The following is a 23,671-nucleotide window of genomic DNA, read 5'->3' on the forward strand; positions in this document are numbered from 1 at the left end:
CCTATTGCCTGAGAATTTATAATTAACAATAAGTCTCTGGGATTATTTGGGAGCTAGCTGGTGGGGCAGAAAATTCTGCCTACAAGACTTTGATCCCAACACTCAGGAGACAGGAGGCAGAAGCAGATGAATCTCTGATTTCAAGGCCAGCCTGGTCTACAAAGCAAGTACCAGGATACTCAGGTCTACACAGAAATGCCTATCTCAAAAAAAAAAAAAAAAAGTTGGGGTATGGTGAGAGGGTGGTAGCTCAGGCTTAGCATGAAGATCAGGAGTTCAAGGTCATTCTCGGGTACAAGTCAAGTTCAAGGTTAGCCTGCTACTTGAGACCATGTCAAAAAAGAAATAAACGAAGAAAAAGAAAGTTAGTGTAGTCTGCTCCAACCCTGGGGAATCAGAACAACAAAAGTGGTTTGGGGAGGCTAGAACTGTCAAGGATAGAGGGAGAAGTTTGGTCCAGGTATAACATTTTTTTTTTTATTCCATTAAGGTAATTAGTCCTACAAAAGTTAGTATTCCCTCAACCTCCCTATTCTCTTTGTGCTGATTAGCCAATCTCCTCAGAGTATGAAATCAAACTCACACTAATGGGATAAGACACCATTAGATTTAGAGATAAAAACAAATGCCAACTCTGGGTTCTGGTCACATCCTTTCTTACAAAAGAAATTGCCTTGCTTGTGACAGCTCCCTACTCTTAGTAGGCCCCAAGAATTTAGCACAACTGAGTCCATGGTGGAAATACCATTCAGGCTCTAAAACACAGCATGTAGAGAGCCTCACCTGCCAAAACTAAAAAAAGGCCTAATCTCCCAAAGCCAACAATTCTGGAAAGGTCCCCTAAATGTATTAGCCTTGATTTTTGGTTTCTGTAGTCCCACTTCTGGCTAATTCTTCTTGTGAACTAAAGTATGTCAACCCATTACATAGTATTTGTGCTTAAAAGCTCACCCTAAGAAAGGCTAGGGTATACACTGGGAGTCCCCATCAGCTAATTAAGACCTTCTATTGGTTTAAACCCAAGTCTGAGCAGTCTCCTCTGGTAGATACCCCATAACATTTGTGGAGGTCATATCAAGATCCCAGAGACCAAATCTTGAGACAGGAGTCTCAAAGCCCCTTGGAGTGCAGGTGATATGGAGACTCCTAGGGTGTGTGCAACCTGAGATGTTCCAGGTCCCTAGGGCTCCCCTTTGATCAGTCCTTACCTAACACTGAAGTGGGGTCTGACACCTCTACCCCAAAAGGAAACAAATTAGGTAGTCACCTGGTCTGTCTGTCACCTTCAGAGATGAGTCTAGTTAAGACATCTTCTGTTTGAACACATAGGAGAGGTAGGACATAGCTGCTATTCTAGTGTCCAGGGTCCATATGAGACATCACTGGATTTCTCTGTCTGTTCAGGTGTATGACTGTGTGATGGCCACCCCTAGTTGGTTTTTTTTTTTTTTTTTTAACCATTTCTCTCTCTCTCTCTCTCTCTCTCTCTCTCTCTCTCTCTCTCTCTCTCCCTCTGCCTCTCTCTCTTTTTATCTCTCTGTCTCTCTCTCTCTCTCTCTCTCTGTGTGTGTGTGTGTGTGTCTTTCTATGTGTTACTGTCAATTTTGTTTTCCTATATTGACCATTGGCTTTCTCTGGTATGAGACCCTCCCCTGTCCTATCTTAACACCTGGGGACCCGAATCCTTTCCAGGATAGGCTCCAAAGCAATACAGAGAAGTCCTGTCTCGAAAAACAAAACAAAACTCCTCAGGCTGGGCAGAGGGATCAGGATCAGACGACACAGCATAGACAGACCAGATTTTCCCTTCTGTCCAACACTGACCAAGGAGACTTTCAACAACGTTCACTGGATCTTTTGGACAAACTGAAAGCCTTTGTCACCTTCTCTGACTTTCAGTTAGACTTACAGATACCCAGCAAAATTTTGGTGTCTCACCCTCTGTGGGAAGAAACCAACCCCCGGGACTGGCCCAACACCAAGTTCCTATAATTGTTCAACTAACCAGTTTAGCTACCTCTGCCCAATTTAACAATACCCAATGACTCTGGAAACAAAAGGGAAAATTGCAGCCCATATTGTCTGGTTCCCTGCCAGTCACCCTGGAATATGCCTCTCCTGCCTGTGAAGAAACCTGGGACCTGTAATACTCATGAGTCTGATTCTTCTAGAGAAACAGATATACACTGTCTTGGACCTGAACTATGGATTTTCAGCCTCCCAATCTCAGACTTGAGTTAACCCATCTTTGCTTTTAAATGGACAAACCCAGAGAGAGATCACAGCAGACAACATACCTGGACCAGGTTGCCCCAGGATTTAAAAACATTAAATGCAAACTCCTTGCCCTTCTGTCAGAGGTTTCCTGGGAAAAGAGTCGCTGAGAAACTGCTGCAAGAATTACAGATCTTGAACTACAAAATGTCAGATAAGAAAGCCCACCTTTGTAGAAGGTGACCTATATTGGCTACCAGCTGAGGGGAAGCAAACGGAGTCTGTCTCTGAGCAGGATTGCTGTCATTCTTCAGATCCCAGCTCCAAAATCTAAGAGACAGATTCAAGAGTTCTTTGGTGCAGCTGGATATTGCTGCCTCTGGACACCAGAGTTTGCAGAAATAGCAAGGCCTCTATACACCAGCACAAAGGGGGCACTAAGCCTTGACTCTGGACTGAAACTAAACAGAAGACATTGGAGATTTTAAAAACAGCTCTGAGTTCAGCCCCAGCCTAGGACTTCCAGATGTCTCAAAACCTTTTCATCTGTTTGTCCATGAAACAAAAGGCAAAAGGGATTTTAACCCAAAGTTTGGGGCTATGGAAATGCCCTGTGACATACTTGTCCAAACACTTGGACCCTGTAGCTATAGGATGGCCCACTTGTCCAAGGGCTGTGGTGGCTACTGCTAGTTTAAGGAAGGAAAGCAAAACAAGCTAACTCTGGGTCAAGTTCTTACACTCACAGCACCCCACAACACTGTCGAGGCCCTTCTCTGAAGAGCCTCAGAACGTTGGCTGTCTAATGATTGTGTGACCCAGGACCAGGCCCTACACCTGGCCCACCAAATAGTCCTGTTTAAGAAACCCACTGCCATTAATTCAGCTACCCTCTTGCCTAGTGATGTGGGTGCTCATCCATGACAGGCAGATGAGCGATGAAAGCAGGTATGTTGGAGCTGCAGTAGTTACTTTAACCAAAATGATTTGAGCCCAAGCCAGGTACCTCATCTCAGAGAACAGAACTGATTGATCTGACCCAGGCTTCTAGATGCAGAAAAGGAAAGTCCACCATATACATGGACCATCAGTTAATTATTCTTTTTCCTACCAGGTATGTCCATGATATGATCTGTAGGGGGAAGGGGGCTTTCTCATAACTGGAAAAAGAGGACATTAAAAAAATCTTGGCCCTCCTAGAGGCTATTTGTCTCCTTGTACAAATTGCTGTCTTCCATTGCTGGGCTGCTGACCTGGATACCCGATGACAAACAGCCCTAAGATCAGTGGGGCCTATTGATATTCTGATGACATAACAGGACCTGGTGCTGCCTGACACTCCATGACAAAGAGATAATAAACAGCTCAAACACCATGGGGAAGATCATTCTCCTGGAACTAACTTTCACCAGCCTACTCATCTGGGATCCACAAAACTTTCTGAGTTGCTTAGACCAAGGTATATTACATCTAGATTGCACAGACTAGCATGGGATGTCTTAGCCAGACGCCATGTTTGTGTGCAAGTAAATATAAAACAGAAACCTAACACCCTGGTGAACTCTGGAAAAACTGACTTCACCAAGGTCCTGTCTGCTTTGGGAAGATAAAAGTGCACGCCAGTTTTTATAGATACCTTTTCCAGATGGGTAGAAGCATTCCCCACCCAGACTGAAACTGCTCAAATAATAGTTAAAAAGTTCGTCCAGGAATTTGTTCCCTGATTTGACCTGCCCCTAGCAATGGGGTCTGGCAAAGGCCTGGCTTTATGGCCCAAACCTCTCAATTAGTAGCTAAATCTTTAGACATAGATTAAAAGCTTCATTGTACATACAGACCTCAGCATTCTGGGCAGCCGGGAAGAATAAACAGGTCATTAAAAGAAACTCTAACAAACCCTCCTTAGAGTCCAGCAAAGGGTGAAAAGACCCCCTTCCTTTGCTTTGCTTTGGCCTTCTGCACCCCATATAAGGAGGGATTTGCCCTCCCCTTGAGATCAGGTTTGGAAGACCTCCCCCACTGCTTCCCAGGCTCAGAGACCAGCGGTTGGCAAAATTCTCTAGCCATTCCTTTTTCCAGGCCCTCCTACTCTCCATAAAGGTTATTTGTTAAACTATCTCAGAGACCCAGATGACCTCTGGGTCCACTACCAGTTTCCTTCACCTTGTTCAAGTCCAGTGATACCATCTGGGCCGAGTGAATGGCAAAAGGGTGATGGGAAATGTCCTCCTGTATATGTTTCTCTTATTGGTTGATGAATAAAACACTGATTGGCCAGTAGCCAGGCAGGAAGACAGGTGTGGCTACCAGATGAGGAGGATGCTGGGGAGAGAGAAAGAAGTGCCTTGAGAGGATACCATATATTGTGGTTTAATAAGGATCAGGATAAACAAATAGGCCGAATAGATGTTTATTCAGGGAGAAATAACTTACAACCTAGACAGATGAACACCAGCAAGTTCCACCGGATGCTCTCCTCTCCGCATCCCGTCAGCAAGAGCCTTGCCTCTTCTCAGACCTAGTTCCACCGGTCACTTCCACCCCTGGCTCCAGCCCCCAATGGGCGTGGTCAGTGCCACAGAAGGAGACAAAGTGAATATCCCACTACAACCATGTAGCTCCCAAAGGAGTAACAGGTCCAGGCATTCTCCAGTAAGCCAAGACCACATGGAAATATTTAGATAAACAGAAATGGGTTAATAATTAAGACACAGCTAGCCAATAAGAAGCCCTAGCCACAGGCCAACAGTTTTATAGTTAATATAGTGTCTGTGTGTTTATTTGGGGCTACAGCAGCTGTGGGACTTGGCAGGAAAGAAAACTCCAGTTACAAAAGGGGTGCTGGAACTAACCTGGAAAGGACCCTGCAAGGTAATTCTCTCCACTCTTACTGCACTGAAGATAGCTGGTATTACACCATGGATCCATCACACCCAGGTCAAAAAGCAGAAGCCATAGATGCTGCTACCAAATGGACTGTCTCTGGACTATGAACCAATGAAATTAAGGTTTCATTGGGCCCTGGGCCCTTACACTCCCTGCCCCCCCACCTCCTCCTGAGTTTTGTGTTTGCACTATGGGTATAAATACAAGGTCATGCATGGTCAAACACCCACTGTCCTCTGACCTGGCCTGGAAACTGAGGAAGACAGATACAGGGAGAGTATTAGTTAGTATGACTGCAGAGGAGCAACCCATATTCCATCTTGACCTTTTCTTACTGATGCCCACGTTAAGTGTCTGGTTGTATGAAGAAAAGGAAAGATAGGGGAACTTATCTTTTAAGACAGGAATGCAAACCAGGCATGGTGGCATACACATTTAATCCTAGCCCTTGGGAGGCAGGGACAAGCAGATCTCTGTGAATTCAAGGCCAACCTGGTCTACAAAGTGAGTTCCAGGACAGTCCAGGCTATTGCAGAGAAACCCTGTCTCAAGTAAAACAAAACAAAACAAGACAAAAAAAAAGAGAAAGGAATACAGAGTTTACAGTTCTATTCATGCTCTACAGTTGGGCCCTTAGTTGCCAGATACAAGGGAATTTCCATTGCAAAAATTTGGGGTTGTAAAACTGAGGCTTCCTGAAAAATTCTTTTTAAAAAATTCTGACCTTTGGAAAACAGGAAGAACCTGGGGAGTCAGATTCTCTGACATGGGAAGGGTCCCTTGGGATAGAGTTAATCATTCCTAGACAGAAACTGGTCAGGATTATTGGTTATGCTTTGACACCCAGCCTCTGTACTACATAAAGACAGAAACAGACTGTCAGCCCATTGACTGACAAAACATTAGAGGACTTACAAGGGGCTTAAACTTGTCTAATAGCCAAACTTGTTTCGCTTTTATTGTTTGTTTGTTTGCTTTTCGGGACAGAGTTTCTCTGTGTATCTTTGGAGCCTCTCTCTCCTGGAACTCTCGCTCTGTAGACCAGGCTAGCATCAACTCACAGAGAACCACTGCCCTCTGCCCTCTGCCCCCTGCCCCCTGCCCCCTGCCCTCTGCCCCTGCCCCTGCCCCTGCCTCTTGAGTGCTGGGATCAAAGGCCTGTGCCACCACCACCCAGCTAATAGCCAAAACTTTTAACCTAGACACTTTCCCTTATTCTGATGCCTACTGTTCTGCCTTATGGGTCAATTCATACAGATAAGAACAATATTACTGAGCCTCTGAGACTACTTGGTGGGCGTGTACTAATGGTTTGACTAAATGTGTCTCTCTTGATGCTTTCCAAACTAAGTAGACAGGTTGATTAGGACATAGAAGTATTAAAAGTTTCCATTTCTAAATTAAAACAACAGTACAACAGTTAGATTACCTTGAAAAAATTATCCTACAAAATTGGAGAGGCTTAGCCTTCTCATGAGATTAAAAAAACAAAACAAAACCAAAAAAACAAAAAGTATGAAAAAACTATGTATGACTTTGGGGGAAACTTGTTGTTTCTATGCTATTTGATCAGAAATAATTAGAAAAAGAAATCATACAATGGTTGGGGAAATAATTGGTACCAGTTGGTCAACTCTCAGAGCTGGGTGGGCTTTTAACTCTCATTCTGATTAGATTAACAGCAGGTCCCTGCATCTTAAACTATATGATCAATTATGTTCAGTAAAATTAATGGTTTATAGGACCAGCTATACCTCTTTAGAGCAGGATGAGTCCACAATTTGACTTATTCCCTGAGACCAATGGGGAATATAACAGGGCCCCAGACCTTAGCAGGTACTGAGACCTTAGCACAAATGACTCCATGATGGAAGTGCCATTCAGGCTGTAAAACTCAACACACAGATAGCACCACCTGCCAAAACTAAAACAAAAGCCTAATCCATCAAAGCCAACAGTCCTGGGAAGGTCTCTAAATGTATTAACCTTGCTTTTTGGCTCCTTTAGTCCCACTTCTGGTTAACTGTTCTGTCAACTGAGAACATTTTTTTTTTTTTTTTTTTTGTGCTTAAAAGCTCACCCTGAGAAAGGCTTGGGGCTACACTGAACACCCAGTGTTGTCCCCACAGCTAATAAAGACTTTTCTATTGGCTTAAACCCATGTCTGGTAGTCATACCATACCATTGCTGGGTTACTTTCAGCACGATGGAGATTATTCTTTTCCCAACATAGGAGTCAGGGATTTGTTTGACCCCTGGGATCTTCCCAACCTGTTTAGCAAGTTTGCTGAATGCTCCAGGCAGGGGGACTGGAAAAGGGTCACAAAGCCTTGCCTTCCAGGAGCTAACAGTGCTGCCTCCTAGTTTCTCTACCAGGATGCTTCTGACCTTGACATCCCCCAAGCAGCTTGATTATAATTCATGCTCATTCCCTATCAGCTTCCTCTTGATGGCATCCTTGGTCCTGTGGAGATCCTTTTGTTCTTAAGGGAATAAATGACAATGGGCCCAGAAGATGGACACCAGACCACTCTTCTTCCTCTCCTTGGTCCATTAGGTGGCATCATAGAGTGCATGGATGAAGTTCTTGTCTGACAAAGATGAGTAGGGGTAGTCCATACTTGGCCCACATCACCTGCCAGGGTGCCAGGGGCTCCCTGCCTCTTCCTGGATGATGCTTTTGGCTTCACTCAGGCAGAAGCTTTCTTCTGCTTCTTTACTTCCTCTGATAACATGTACACTTTCATGACATTGGAGGCTTCAATGACACCATCAGAGACAGCCATTCCAGAGACAGAGGCCCTGTTTCTAGAAGCTAAAAGGGAGCCACAGAACACTAGAGCACTTTAGCTGCTAGAGGGATTCAACTGACTATTAAGCTCTATTACAGAGCAAAACAAGCTCTAAATAGTGCATATCACATGCTCATCTCAGTAGTGGTAAATACTCTCATAACTGTTCGCATGTGCATGAACTGTCCCTGGGAGAAGACCAGATAGCAGGCAAGAGTGAGATCCTCATAATGTATATACTCCTGGCATCTGTCCTAGTTTGCTTCTATTGCTAGGATTAAATATTGACTGAAACCAACTTGCAGGAAGCAAGTTTATTTGGCTTACAAGTTTCCAAACTTCATCGAGGGAAGCCAAGACAGGAACCTGGAAACTGGAACTAAAGCCATGGAGGACCACTGCTTGTTCTTCATGTCTTGCTAAACCTGTTTCTTATACAACCCAGGACCACCTGACCAGGGGATGGCACAATGGGCTGGGTTCTTGCACGTCAATCATTACTCAAGAAAATAACACTAGGCAATGGTGGTGCACACTTATTTTACTGTGCATTTTGGGCCCTCCCCAAAATGCATCTGATTTTAATTATAGGCATAAGGTGGTAAATAAAAAATTCTTCAAACAAGTTCATTAGGAGGACAGTTTGCCTTATTGCATTTGCACCCAAAACTAATTCAGCCAGACCCATGCACTTAATTCCAGAAGCAAGCAGATCAGGGCTTCACAGAGAAACCCTGTCAAAGACAAAAATACCCAACAGACATTCCTACAGGCCACTCTGATGGAGGTTTTCTTCTCTACTGAAGTTCCCTCTTCCCAGATGACTTGGCCCTAGCTCGTGTCAAAGTCCCAAAAAAATTTTTGTTGTTGTTGTTTTTTTTTTTTTTTTTTTTTTTTTTTTTTGAGACAGGGTTTCTCTGTGTAGCTTTGGAGCCTATCCTGGCACTGGCTCTGTAGACCAGGCAGACTTGAACTCACAGAGATTCTCCTGCCTCTGCCTCCTGAGTGCTGGGATTAAAGGTTTACACCACCACCACCTAGTTTCAAAGTGAAAAAATTAACCAGCACAGTATAGTTATATTATTGTTGTTGTTATTGTTTGAGACAGAATCTCATGTAGCCCAGATGGTCCTCAAACTCAACTTATTATGTTCCCAAGGGTGACCTTGAACCCCTATCCTCTTGAATCCATCTCTGGAGTGCTAGGATTACAGGCATGTGACACCAAGTCAGGTATTTTTAATTTAATTTATTTGTGTGTGTGTGTGAGAGAGAGAGAGAGGAAGAGAGAGAGAGAGAGCGCGCTTATGTGTGAGAGTACTTGCAGAAGCCACAAAAGAGAGCGCCTGATCCCCAGAGCTGGAATTGTGAGCCACATGACGTAGGTGCTGAAAATGGAACTTGGGTCCTCTAGGAGAGTAACAAGTGCTCTCAACTGCTGAGCCATTCACTCTAGCTCCCAATAATTGGCATGTTTAGCTATGAGAATGTATTTTCTATTCTAAAAGTAAATAAATTAAATTTTAAAGCAAAAATCTAGGCTAGGAATGTGGTCCAATGGTAGAGAAACTGAGTAGCATGCATCAAGACCTAGATTTAAGCCCCAGTTATCAGAGAAAAAAGCAGCCACAGTTTTTAAAAAAAAAAAAAAATAAAACCCAAAACTCCATTAAGCCCCACATAGCAGTGTGTGCCTGTAAGTTCAGCATTTAGGAGGTAGAAGCACGAGAATCAGAAGTTCAAGGCCATTCTCACGAATGGCATGAGTTGGAAGACCTGATTGAGCAGGTGTACTGACTCCTGCCTGGAAAGGACTAGGTCCCAGATTCAGAACATCCCCAAAGCTGAAAAGAGAACGACAGTCTTTTGATTTTCTGGAGAAATAATTTATACTCCCTGAATATCATCGGTGAGACTTATTATAATTATGTAAGATCAGTGGCTACAAGCTCTGAAGTAACAAAAGGACACAGTAGTTTTGAGAGCACTGGACACTGGGTTAACACTAACATCTGTTTCTAAGAAATAGGAGAAAAAACAATACTGAAGAATTAGTGACCAGTTATTATTGGATTCAAGCTAAAAATATGCTTCGAATCCTTCCTTCATCACAATGAGCACAAATTCCCAAAAATATCAGAAAGTTTATTTTAGTTGTTCTGGGGCAATTTCGTTAAGTTGTTATAGAAAAGTACTTGCTCACATGAGTTGGCCAGAGGAGGTTGATTGTGATCACCAACCTTTCGATGCGTAGCCACTAATCTAGTTCTGATTAACCCAGCAACAGTATGTAGGTGGCTCACACTTGTATTCACAATACTTTCTAGGCTGAGACAAGAGAATTGCTGAGTTCAAGAACAGTCTGGGTTACGTAGGACCAGGCCAGCCAAGGCTACATAACAAGAACAGATGTGGTGGCTCACACCTTTAATCCCAGCACTTGGTTCCAGGAGAGCCAGGATGACATAAGCAAAACTTTGGGAACTACTGGAACATAGATATACCCAGGCCAGGTAGGCAGTAGAGGTCAGAGGTTTCCATGTCATTTTTTCAGATGCACTGTTTTTTCCTAGTCTTTGAAGGACAAGGAAGAATTAAATAAATTTTGAGATGGAAGAAGTATAGAGACTCACTATGTGAAGGCATTAGAGCATGAAACCAGATGATGTGCTTAGAGTCTACAGTGTGCCCAGACGTGGAAGACAGAGCCGGAAAGGCAGGCTGGGGCAGATTATTCTGGAGAGCAAGGGTTTATCTCATCTTCAGTGCTGTGTGACGCTTGGTTAGAACACCCCACTGACACTGGTGCTTTTCTGACAGTCAGCACTTGTCGACATTCAGAAGTCCATATTAACTCATTATTAGCATTCCATCATGCTTAAACAGCTGACATCATCCATTCCCGGGTACAGGCGGGAGGCTTCAGGAAGGGACTTTGGGGACCAAAGTTTAAAATCCTATGAGCCTAGTTAGTTGTGCTTGTTTGTGTTTATTTTGACTAAAGATTTATTTTCTTTGGTTTTAATTATGTATATATACATGTGTGGAGGAGTATATACATGTGAGTGCAGAGAGGGGTGTGGAGTCCCATGGAGCTAGAGTTACAGATAGTTGTGAATGGTCCAACATGGGCGTAGGGAAGCTAACTTAAGACTTCTGCTCAAACAGCACCCAGTCTCTCTAGGTTCTGTGAGAGCCAAAGCTACAAAAATATTTTATTTACTATGCCTAAAGGATTCATGAAACAAAAATTGCCTCTGATCTGCAAACCCCTTGCCCAAGGACAGATAGTTCCTGAAATACTGGAAGCTATTGTTTATGGGGAGATAGCAAGCCACATGTTTTCACTCCCCTAAAAATGTTTGTTTGACCCAATGGATGTACTTGATCACAGTGGGCGGGAAATACATCAGGATGTATGCTTATCCCTGATCGGACCTGATGGGAAATACTTTAAGCCCCTGAAAACCATGACTTGAGGCCATTTCCTGGGAACCCAGGTACAGACCTGACCAGAGCCCATGCACCTGACCTTTATTTTATTAAAGCTTGCTTCAAGGCCGGGCAGTGGTGGCACAAGTTTTTAATTCCAGCACTTGGGAAGCAGAGGCAGGCAAATCTCTGAGTTCAAGGCCAGCCTGGTCTACAAAATGGCTTTAAACTGTGGTAGTGGTCTTATTCTTGACCAGTGAGATTAACAGTTTGTTAGGATCTGACACAGATAGGATCTGACTGTGTAGCCCACACTGGTCTGAAACTCAAGGTGATCCAGCTTCAGCCTCCTGACTCTTAGAATTTATGAATCACCATTCCTAACTAAAATTATGGGATATAAATTTGAATGTCATCCATGCACAGGGGCCATTCTAACCTCTGTATTGTAGTCAGATTTTTCTATGGGCCACCAGCCAGCTCCCAAATAACAGTACAGAGACTTCTTATTAGTTATGAAAGTTTGGCCCACCTTAGGCTTGCCCCATAGCTCTTATAACTTAATTTAACCCACTTAAATTAATCTACATTTTGCCTTCCTTTCATTCAGTATGTCCGACTCCCTCCAGTTTCTGTTGGCATCTCTCTGCACTTCTCTCTCTGTACCTAGAAATCCCACCTGTACCCCCTGCCTAGCTATTGGCCATTCAGCTTTTTATTACACCAATCACAGCAATGTATTTTCACAGTGTACAAATATCCCACAACATTTTCCCCTTTTGTCTAAATAAAAAGGAAAGGTTCTAACTCTAACATAGTAAAACTATATACAATAAGAACAATTATCAGGTAAGAATTATATTTACAATGTCCAGTCTATGTATTTGGCAAATTCAGAGAAAATATTCCATTTATCCTATCTTGGTGAGTCAAAAGTTTTGTACCTAATTTACTTTCTACCCTAACTTGTATTAACAAACAAAAATTATCTTTTCAGACCTCAAAACATTTTTTGTTTGTTTTGAGACAGGGTTTCTCTGTAGGTTTGGAGATTGTCCTGGAACTGTCTTTGAAAACCAGGCTGGCCTCGGACTCACAGAGATCTGAAGGACTTGCCTGCCTTGTCTTGGTAAAGTTCGGCAGTTGCCTTTTTTTTTTTTTTTTTTTTTTTTTTTTTTTTTTTTTTTGCGTGTGCCCTGCTCATCCAATAGTGTCAATAGTAGAGGCAAGGGTAGTTTTTTGCCCAGTGGCTAACTTTGTCACAATAAAAGCAAACTCCATATGGAGGTTCTTTGATGCCCATCATCCTTTTTTTTGAAACAAATTGGTGATGTTCAGAACAGATCTGTCTCATTGTTATGAAAAGCCTTATGTTATTAAAACATTTTAAATGCCATATTCTTTATGTCTCTGAAGGGTTTGAAGACCACCTATCTATTTAAAATGTATCTCTGCTTAACCTTGAAAACATACCTAATGTAACTATAAGTTTAATTATTATAGATGACTAACTACTAACCTATATTTCTTAACTATTCTTTACATTTTTAAATGAGTTTCATAGGAATAAAACCTTAAACAAGGATAGAAACATATATACAGTATAACAAAAATAACCTTAAATTTGATCAATAAACAAAAATGTCTTAAGCAAGAGTAGAAACATATACAGTATAACAAAAATAACCTTAAGTTTGTATCAATATAGAAAAATATATGCCAATGTAAAATATTTGAAATTAATAGTTGCTTTTTAGTTTAAAGTGGATTCAATAATCTACCCTTTTATCCTATCCTTTCCACATACCTTTGAAAGATTTTAGTTTGCAGAGAAAGGATGTAGGAAAGGGGCAGAAGAATAATTCTTGCAAGCAGAATATAGAAAATCATAAAGAATGGACATTGACATGGGAGGAAACATCAGGTATTAGGAGAACAAGAAAGGTTACTATGGTGATGGGGCTAGTGGTTATATGCTAGACTGATCTTGTTAAATGGGGCTAGTTACAGCCAAAAGAAAGCCAGAGTATGAAAAAAGTTTCTCACAGGTCTTGACCCACAACAAGGCAATGGGTCCCCAACCCTGGAACAAATGATTCCAGATGAACAGCCCTGTCTGGGTCACTCCTGGCCAACAGAGTCTGGGGACTTTCCAAGTCATTCTATGGTTTATCCTTTGAATAAGAACAGGTCATACCCCGGTGATCTCTCAAACATGAGATCATACTTTGTAATCAATCACCTTGTGCCCCATGCATGTATGCTGATTTGCGGCTTGTCTCTATAAAAAGGAGCCTGAACCCTTTGGGGTGTTTGCAGCTTTCCCCGAGAGTGCTGACACCCGAGTGCACTCGTTCAATAAACACCTCTTGCTTGTTGCATCTCCTGGTTTTGGCGTTTGTGTCGCAGGACTCTCCCACCAGCCCATCAGGACCCTGGAATTAGGGTCTAACACCTTCACCTTTTTTTTTCTTTCAAAAAGATATTCTTGAATCCAACTTCCCTTGCTTAGTTTCCTTTCTTACTGTGACCAGTAACAATTTGCAACCAACCCCCCTAAACAATGACAAACATTCATAACCCATAGAATGACCAACAACCACCCACCCCATCTCTTGGGAATGTGGGTGTCATGTTCTTAAAATTACTTCCTGTTGTCTAGGAGTGATGGCTAACAGCTTTGAAGTTGTTCTAAATACAGAATTTTAATAAAATCGCAATAGAGACATTGGGTCTCTGGGCTACTTGTCTTTATTGGTGTTTGGTCCTTTTTTTTTTTTTTTTAATCTTAAATTATCATTTACTAGGCTAGATGGCTACAGTGCAAACAGCTATTCTTCCAAAACTTGTACCTGGTAATCTTCCAAAATTGCTTATAAGTAAAGTCCTTAAATTGTAGCAATAAACAAAACACAAGATACAATTAAACAATACTTCAGTTTATCAAAAACACATAAGAAATTTCAACTCTGAGTTACAAAAATGAACGTTCGGCTAAGTTATAAACATGTTTTCCAGGTAATTATTTGCATAACTGTAGTAATGCTCAGTGGCTATAAGAACTGGTTCTTTAATAACATTGAAAACATAAAAATACTTAGCCCTGTATTCACCTGTAGAATTCCCAGGAATTGCTATAATTTTTTTCCCTAGCGAGGGTTTCTCTATAGCTTTATAGCCTGTCCTGGAACTTGCTCTATAGACTGGCCTCAAACTCAGTGCTAGGATTAAAGGCGTGTGCTACCACCACTACCTGGCTATATTACATATAATTTTAAAGGTCACATCCAAAGGAGAAAACAAACCACCTACGAACTGGCATTTATTGCGGTAAATAAGGATCAGGATAAACAAATAGGCCGAATAGATGTTTATTCAGGGAGAAATAACTTACAACCTAGACAGATGAACACCAGGAAATTCAACCCGATCCTCTCCTGTCCGAGTCACGCCAGAAAGAGCGCTCCTTTCCTGGCCCCCTCCGACCTCCTTCCACAGGTCACTTCCGCCCATGGCTCCATCCCCCAATGGGCGTGGTCAGTGCCACAGAAGGAGACAAAGTGAATATCCCACTACAATTCCCCTTTTAGTCTAAAGAAAAGATTTAGGCTTAATACAAAACTATATACAAAACAGTGAATAACAAGTGTGCTCTAAGAAAAGGAAAATCGAGAACAAAATGACCTACATATCTAGTCCTAGGGTGAGGGCATAATGGAGTTTACAATAGAGTTGTCCTAAGCTGGAAAACGTAAGTCTAGTACCTAATATATCTAACTAGGAAGAGAGAATAATAGTTGTGATAGTTTAATCTTCAACCTCATCAAGACCTGAGAAGGAAATTAACAATACTAGAGTAGACAGGAAATGCGGATGGACAACTTCCAAAAGGTGCAGCAAGGACAGAAACAGCAAGCCACCTGAACAGTCACCCTAGGTCTCACAGCGACGTTGGTACACCCAGATTTGGCTAAGGCCAAGAGAACTTGACAGACCACAACAACAGCAGGGAAATAGAATGGCTGTCTTACCCTGACTTGGCAAGGTCAAGCAGTCTTCTATATTTGTCTCCTGCAAGCACATAGGACTGTATGTCCAAATCAGTGGTCAAGGTGGGGGCAATTCTATGCCCAACAGGCCATTAGCTGAGGCGAGATTGAACTCCAGCAGGAGCAACAACAGTGTCCAACATATTTTCGGGAAAGTGCACGGTGCTGTCAGGAGCAACAGTGTCTCATGTCAATGGAGTACTAATATTAAAACATTTAAATGCCATGTTCTGCATGTCTATGAAGTGATTGAAGATTAAGCATCTATATCTGACTAATCTCATAGGTACAGGAAATGTGAGTGAAGATAATCTGTAATACTCGGGAACTTAGCTAAAAAGACTGATTAAAACTTTCCTGAGTAAAGCAGGAACAAATACTTAAACAATATAACTATTTACATATTCCTACATGTAAATCCCTAAAATAGAGGTAGAGTATAAGTGTCAAGACAAGAGGTAGAACTATAAAGGGCAGCAAGATAAATATCCCAAATTGTATCAATATACAAAATGTCTTGAATACAGGAAAAGTATACATACATAGAATATGGTAAAAAATAATGTGCATAAAATATTATAAGTGGAAACATTTAACACAATATAACAAAATATAAACTTAATTTTACATAGCTTACCACATAAGAATACACAACAATGTAAGCTGTAAAATACTATCTCATTCTTACTCAAATTTTCAAGAAAATAGGCTAATCTACCTATATCCCATCTAAACCATACCTTTACCAACCATTCCCTATTCCTGTCTAAAAGATAAACTCGAGTGTAAGCATCACCCAATCTCAAATAACTAAAACCAACCCAAAGACGATGACTATTATCCCAAAATTCCAAGGGTAGGGAAAGGGGGCGTAGTCATATTAAGATTATTTTATTTCTTGGCTTGTGAACGCCCTTAATTTGTTGATGTAGCAAACAAATTTCAACTCTGCTATATGCAAATGACAGAAGGAATCTGCTCAGCAATTAACTTTAGAGTTCAATTTCATACAGGCAACATGCTATGTGAAAAAATTACTAGCTGAACTACAGGTATTAAATACTGAAAAATTAACAGTTTATTATAATTTATTTTATTTAACAATCTAGGAAGTTGGCAGCCATCAGTAGTTCCAGTGCAATCTCAGGCACAATTGGGAATTCAGGAATCTCTGTGGAGCTGTTAGTGTAGCGGACCTTGTAGGTGAAATACATGCATACTTTGGAAAGCACGTGCGAAGGGATCTCTCTAAAATTGACCTCATTGGTTTCATTCTCAGCAAACTTCCCTGGTCCACTCAACATGGCTTTTATTGTTCCTGATATTAAAGCATGTTCTCTTTTTACAATAAACTCATGGCCATCAGAGGATATTAACTTGACATACATGGCATCAGGCCCCTCACAGCCTCCATAGGTTTTCTCCTCTCCATCGATTATGTTCTTTCAAAATCCTACTTGATCCCACAGGAACTTTAGTAGTTTCCAGCTGCCCCGCAGCGGCCCACCGCCACAGCCCCTACTCATGGCCGCCCCCCACCCCCAGCTGCCTACCCCCTTGGGCTTCCGGGGCACGGGACCGGTCCTTTTTCTTTCTAGAAACACACAAACTTTCCTTTTCTCAAGACAAAGTTTCTCTGTGTAGCTTTGGAGCCTATCCTGGAGCTTGCTCTGTAGACCAGGATGGCCTTGAACTCATAGAGATCTGCCTGCCTCTGCCTCCAGAGTACTGGGATTAAAGGCATGTGCCACCACTGCCTGGCAACATACAAACTTTTAAAAGTAACATTTATCAGCATTAATACAAGTATAGAATTGTGGTACGTACATGTCAGGTAAAGATGATTTTTTGTTCTGTGTTTGAGCAGGTAAAAGGCATCTGCCAACTTTCTAAGTCCATTTAGACTATACATCCAAACCTCCAAGCATGCCATATGAAAGGACTCTGCAGCCAACAAGATTTATCATGTCTCATTGGCCTCAGAGATCTCTCCATGTCAAGGGATCAGCTTTTATATCACCTGTCTTGTAATTTTTCTTGGCTTTTTCCTTCATGTCTGCAGCCAAGATCCTCACGTCTCCCCCAGCCAAATCTGATTTGAATTAACTTTGAAGGAATCCATAGCTTTTCATGTCCTGTGGAAACAAAAGCACAATCTCTCCCCCAATGCAACATATTTTTCACCCTGAACTTCCATTCTGAAGCCAAGACATCCCTAAAGTATGTAAACTGGTTTAATCCAGCACTCTCTTCCATAATCCAATGTCTCTCAGAAGCAGTCATTCTCTGTTCGTTAGCATTCAAAAAATTCAAAATGAAGGAAGCACCATATAAAGTTCAAACTCCTTGGGTTATAATAGTTTTCATCCTTATGTGATATATCCTCACTGTCTTTATAAAGATTTTATCATTTTTAAATTGTTTTTTTCCTATGACTGTCTATACCCATTATTTTTTCTTTTTTATCATCTAAGTACATTTTTAAGCATACTCTACCTAGTCAGAGGTTTTTTTCCATCTGGATCTGACTTTCTAGGCATCTGCTGCTTTCTCCAACCACAAGACAAACCTTAAAAGGTCTTGCCAGCCACCTCAGGTCTCAGGTCCGTGACAGCCTAGCCTCATGGCAACACCTGCAGGAGCCATTTTTACCACCTCAGCTCTGGGAATTTGGTGAGTCTGAGTGGCAGCAGGCTTTTTTACCTAGTAGGACAGCTGCTCAAGTGCTCTGCTGCAAAGCCAGGGCCTCTTAAAATGCTGCACCTCTGTATGCTAAGGGCAGTGGGCTCTGTGTATGCGCCCCACATTGGGTACCTGTTGTAGTTGTATTTTTCTTTAGGTGGCCAGCCAGCTTCCAAATAATGCCCCAGAGACGTCTTAATTATGAAAGCTCGGCCTCAGTTTAGGCTTGTCCCACTAGCTCTTATAAGTTAAATTAATCCATTTATAGTAATCTGTATTGTGCCTTGTGTCTTTTTACCTTTCTTTCATTCTGTGTGTCTGACTCCCTCCATGTCTTGTTGGTGTCTCTCTACACCCCAACTATTTCCTGGTTCCTCTCTCTGTGCCCACAAGTCTTGCCTATACCTCCTTCCTAGCTATTGGCCCTTCAGCTTTTTATTACACTGATCGCAGCAATACATTTTCACACAGTGTACAAATATCCCATAACATTGTCACTCCAATTATAGTGTATGAGCTGCTAAAGCAAACACCTTGTAAGCTTTTTTAGAAGGTATTAAATCTCAGCTGAGACCTGAGATAATTTACCACAAAACCCAATTATTTGCAACAGCTGAGTCATTTGAAGTTCTCCAAGTCCACAGGCACACTGTGAGTGTGGCTGCAGTCCCCAGCTGAACCCATCAGCATGCATGGTGAACAGAACCTGTTGTGCTCAGGCACATGGAGCATCCTGAGCGAGATGAAAAGAAATGAATACCAGGTCCCAACTCACAGGCATTTTGGATCTAAAAGTACAAAGTTATGCATTACACCCAAAAAAACACCATTTTGGAAATCATTGGCCACAAGGAATGCATTGACTGTGTACCAAAGTCCTAGTTATGTGTGGGGACTTAGCGGTCAAATAAATCACATTGGGTTTCTATCCTTAGGAGTTTATAGTCTGGTAAAATAGGCACTGAAATGAAAAATAGGAAATAACTGCAGATATCTAAGAAAAGGAAACCTCAGCTCTGTACCCACAGCCCTAGACCAACCAGTCAAATTTCGAAAAGAGAACTAGCCTGGGAGTGAGGTCAAGGGTGTGAATCATAGCCTGAGCCGAGGCTTGGGGCATGGAGGAAGGGCAGTTTGGGAAGAAAGCCTGAGTTCCAGGGAGAGAATGAGGTATAGCAGAGGAAGTTTCCAGTGGTGTGTCCCTGGGGGTCTGATGGGAGGGCTAAGGCTTTGCCCTTTCAGGGGACCTAAGTTCAGTTACCAGTTTCCACATCAGGTGGCTCATAACCACCTGTAACTCTAGATCCAAGTGATCTGACCTCCCCTCTGCAATTACATGCACATGCCCACATGCAAACACACACACACACACACACACACACACAATTAGACGCTAACAAAAGTATCCTTAGGAATTAAGGTTAGTATATGTCCTAACCTTGGGGTAGCATAGAAAGTAAGAGTCCCATCACATAGTCACTTATACCTACAATCCCATAACTCAGGAGGCAACGGCAACAGCTCTCTATGAGCTCAAGGACAGCCTGGTCAACATAGCAAGTTCCAGACCACAGCTATACAGTGAGACCTGACCCTTACTCAAACGAACAAATAGGCAAAACACACAAACAAACAAAACCCCAAGAATTAGAATCAACTGTCTAGTGCTATTTTTCCTGTACTTCAGTATCTCCTCCTCTCCTATCCCTCTCAACAAAACAAAAACAAGATAGAGCCTCTGCCTGCCTATAATGCACAATCCTCCAGAATCAACCTCCTGAGTCCTGGGATTATAGGTGTACATCACCTTGCCTGAAATTTCTCAAATCTTTCTATTCTCTATAGTTAAGGTGCTTATTCATTGACTTAATTTACCAACGCACCAACCATGTTTCAGGTGTATCATAACACGTGATGTGTTGAAAAGATACCTTTCCACAAATATACCAATGAGGGACAGAAGGCTTTTCTGGAGCATGTAGTTTATGTTTGAGCCATCAGCTTTAAAAACAGCTTAGCAAAGGCTGGAAACGGCAGTGTTGATCTCTGCGTTTGGATCCTGCATTCTCCAATATTTGCCAAGCCCTGCTCTGCCCTAAGTTCTGCAGTAAGTTCTATTGATGTAGAAGTAAATCCAAGGCTGCCCCCAAGATCCCCGAGCTTAATGTAATGCAGAGTGTTTTCTGTTTTCAGGCTCCTTTCCCATTAAAAACAATTGTTATTTGCTTAGTATGTGATATGTGTCAGTGTCACACTAAATTTCACATCATCTACATTAACTATCTTAAATCAGTCTCAAACATTGCTAAGATTTATCTATACAAGAGCAGGGAATTTTTTTTTTGTTTGTTCACTGATGTACATTTAAAACCTGGAAGAATGTTTGCTACAAGGAATGATTTTTTTGTATATTTATTTATCTATTTGTTTGTTGGTTATTTAGTTGAGACAGAGTCTCACTTTGTAGCTCTGGCTGGCCTGGAACTCACTATGTAGATCAAGCTGGTATTCAAAAAGTTAGACCACTGGGGTCAGGGGTCAGACAGTTCAAATTCTAGAAGGGTCTCAGTTCTGCCTTTTCCTGTTTGGGGAAGACTCAAGCAACCTATCTTCAGTTTACACATCTGTGAGATGGAAGTAGAGTCTGTCTCCCTAAAAAAGTTGTTTATTCATTCTTTATGGGTAGGACAGAAAGATAAGTAAAATTATGTATATAAGTGGTTTTTTTTTTTTTTTTTTTGGTCTGTATGTGAACCATGTGTATGCAATGCCCCAAGAGGCCAGAAGAGGGCACCAGAATCACAGGAACAGGAGTTACAGACTGCAGTGAGCTGCCATATGGATATATAAACCCAATTTGCTCAGGAGATCTTGTCCCTTTCCCCTTCTCCAGGGGACCATGTATGTCTCTCTTAGGGTTCTCCTTGTTTCCTAGCTTTTCTTGCAGTGTGAACCTTCTGTAAAGCATTTTTTTAAAGTAGTGACTAATATGAGAGGATGCAGCCAATTGTGCATGGGGTCATCCCTGGCCTGTTAGGTGAGAAAGCAGGTAGAGAAAGCCATCATGAGCAAGCCAGAAACATCATCCCTCCATTGCCTCTGCATCAGCCTCTAGACTGTCATCCTATTTGAGTTCCTGCCCTGACTTAAGTCAGTGATAGACTGTGGATGTGGAAGCATAACCAACTAAACCCTTTCCTCCTCAACTTGTTTTTGGTCATGGTGTATAATCATAGCAACAGAAACCCTAACTGGGACATTAGCAGAAAATGGATATCAATGCTTCTCCTGAAACAGCATGTAAGAATAAATATGGGGACCTGGAGATTTTGTTTAGTGGTTAAGAGCTCTGGCTAATCTTCCAGAGGGCCCTGGTTTGATTCCCAGCACCCACATGGTGTTCTACAACAGCCTGCATGCAACTCCATATCTAGGGAATCTGAAACTCTCTTCTGACCAAGCATACATGTTGTACTTGCAAATAAAACACCCACACACATTAAAGAAAAAAGAAAGAAAATGACTAAATATGTCTAGAGATGGCATTTCAAAAAGGATTTATCTACTCTTTTTATTTCTTGTATGCTGGTACATGTTTGCGTGAATGTATGCACACCAGTGGCAGTGCCCTGAGAGGTCAGAAGAGGGCACTAAGTCCCAAGGATCTAGAGTTACAGGTGTCCAATGTAGGTGTTGGGATATGATCTTAGTGCCTCATGATTCAGTCCTTAACCACTGAACCATCTCTCCAACCCAATGGCATGTTTCTAATAAGTGCTCTTACTATTTTGTCTGCTTATAAAAGTCACACTACTTTTTTTTTTTTTTTTTTTTTTTTTAGATAGGACCTCAAATATCCAAGGATGACCATGAGCCTCTGGTTCTCCTGCTTGAATCACCAGTACTAGCTGTACATCAGTCACGCTTAGAGAAAAGGGTTATTAGCTAAAAACAAGAGACCAACCTGTGATAAACACAGATCAATGTATTCATCAAGCAACGAGACATTTACAAAGTGAACATGAATATTTGTAAGAATACAGAGGATTGCTGGGTGGTGGTGGCACATGCCTATAATCCCAGCACTTGAAAGGCAGAGGCAGGCCGATCTGTGTGAGTTGGAGACCAGCCTGATCTACAGAGTAAGTGCCAGGAGAGGCTTCAAAGCTACACAAAGAAACCCTGTCTCAAAAACAAAAACAAAAAACCAAAACAAAGACCATGATTGTGTGACTTTGTACTTGTCCTGGTAGTGCCTCTATTTTTAATCAACCCTCTACTGCCCTCTACTGCTCAGATGGTCTCATTCCACTTCAGTTTAACACCATGAATAAGACTAAGTGAAAAGCAGTTCTTGTGGACAGTCCTTGACTTTAAATACCCATACCATCCTCACTGAACCCTGCTCTATTCTTATTTTACTTTCTCATAGTGTTGGGATCCAGCCTAGGGCCTTGAACATGCCAGTAAACCCCCTATCACTGAGTTATACCACAACCCGTTCCTCTACTTTTGACCCTCTCACCATCATAAGAGATATAGAAATCAGTCTGGGGGAGGGTGGGAACACCAGCTTTCATGTCATTCCAGGCCTAGCAAGAAACATTTCTGCAACAGTAATTTCCTGAACCAGGCACATGCACATCACATGGCATGCACAGATCTTTTAGTTGCATTGACACGAGGGAATACATTTGTGTTTACAGAATTGGAGTGAGGCCCAAACTCACAATTTAATAAATATGGAACTGAAAATCTTACTTTTTTCCTGGATTTGTTTGTTTGTTGTTATTCCTGGTTTTTTGTTTTGTTTTGTTTTGTTTTTTTGAGACAGAGTCTCACTACACAGCTCAGGTTGGCTTCAACTTAGTATATAGTCAAGGATGATCCTAAAGAAAAATAAAAACGGGATGACTTTGAACTTCTGATTCTCCAGCCTTTACACCTAGCTTTTGGACAAGGATAGAGTCTTTAAAAAAATGGTCTACATTTATATGCTTGTGGGGGAGGGGAGTTTGTGCCACACCATCTCATTGGCTCTTCTCTTTTCTCCTGTTGCACTGGGAATTGAACCTAGGCCCTTGAACATGATGAACAAGAGCTATACCGCTGAGCTCCATCCTCAGGGTGGGATAGTGATTCTCAGCTAAGATCTGTGTGCCCTCCAAAGCTAATCCTTTCATAACAAAATATACAGAACATATCAAATAATATGAAACACCAAGGAAGAAGCTTCTAGATCTATTTTGGGTTGGTGTGGCAATTGTTTCTGTCAAACTTTATTGAGAGGATGGGATGAGATTTCACAGAGCCTTGAAGGTCATGCTAAGAAGGGAGTCTCAAAATCAAAGGACAGGCTTTCCCAGGAGGGCATGTTTTCTGAGGGTTCCCTCTAGTGGCCAGGGATAAAAAAAATAATAATAATATGGTGAGCTGGATGTGGTAGCTTATATCTGTAAGGCTTGAGGCAGGAGGATTGTCTCAAGTTAAAAGGTAGTCTTGAGCTACACAGTGAGATTCTATGCCAAGAAAAAACAACAAAAGAAACCATAAGTAAAAGTGGAATATTGCAGCCAGGCAATGGTGGGTGGTGCACGCCTTTAATCCCAGCACTCT

This window comes from Phodopus roborovskii, unplaced genomic scaffold, assembly GCF_943737965.1.
Source record: "Phodopus roborovskii unplaced genomic scaffold, PHOROB, whole genome shotgun sequence".
NCBI classification, from domain to species: domain Eukaryota; kingdom Metazoa; phylum Chordata; class Mammalia; order Rodentia; family Cricetidae; genus Phodopus; species Phodopus roborovskii.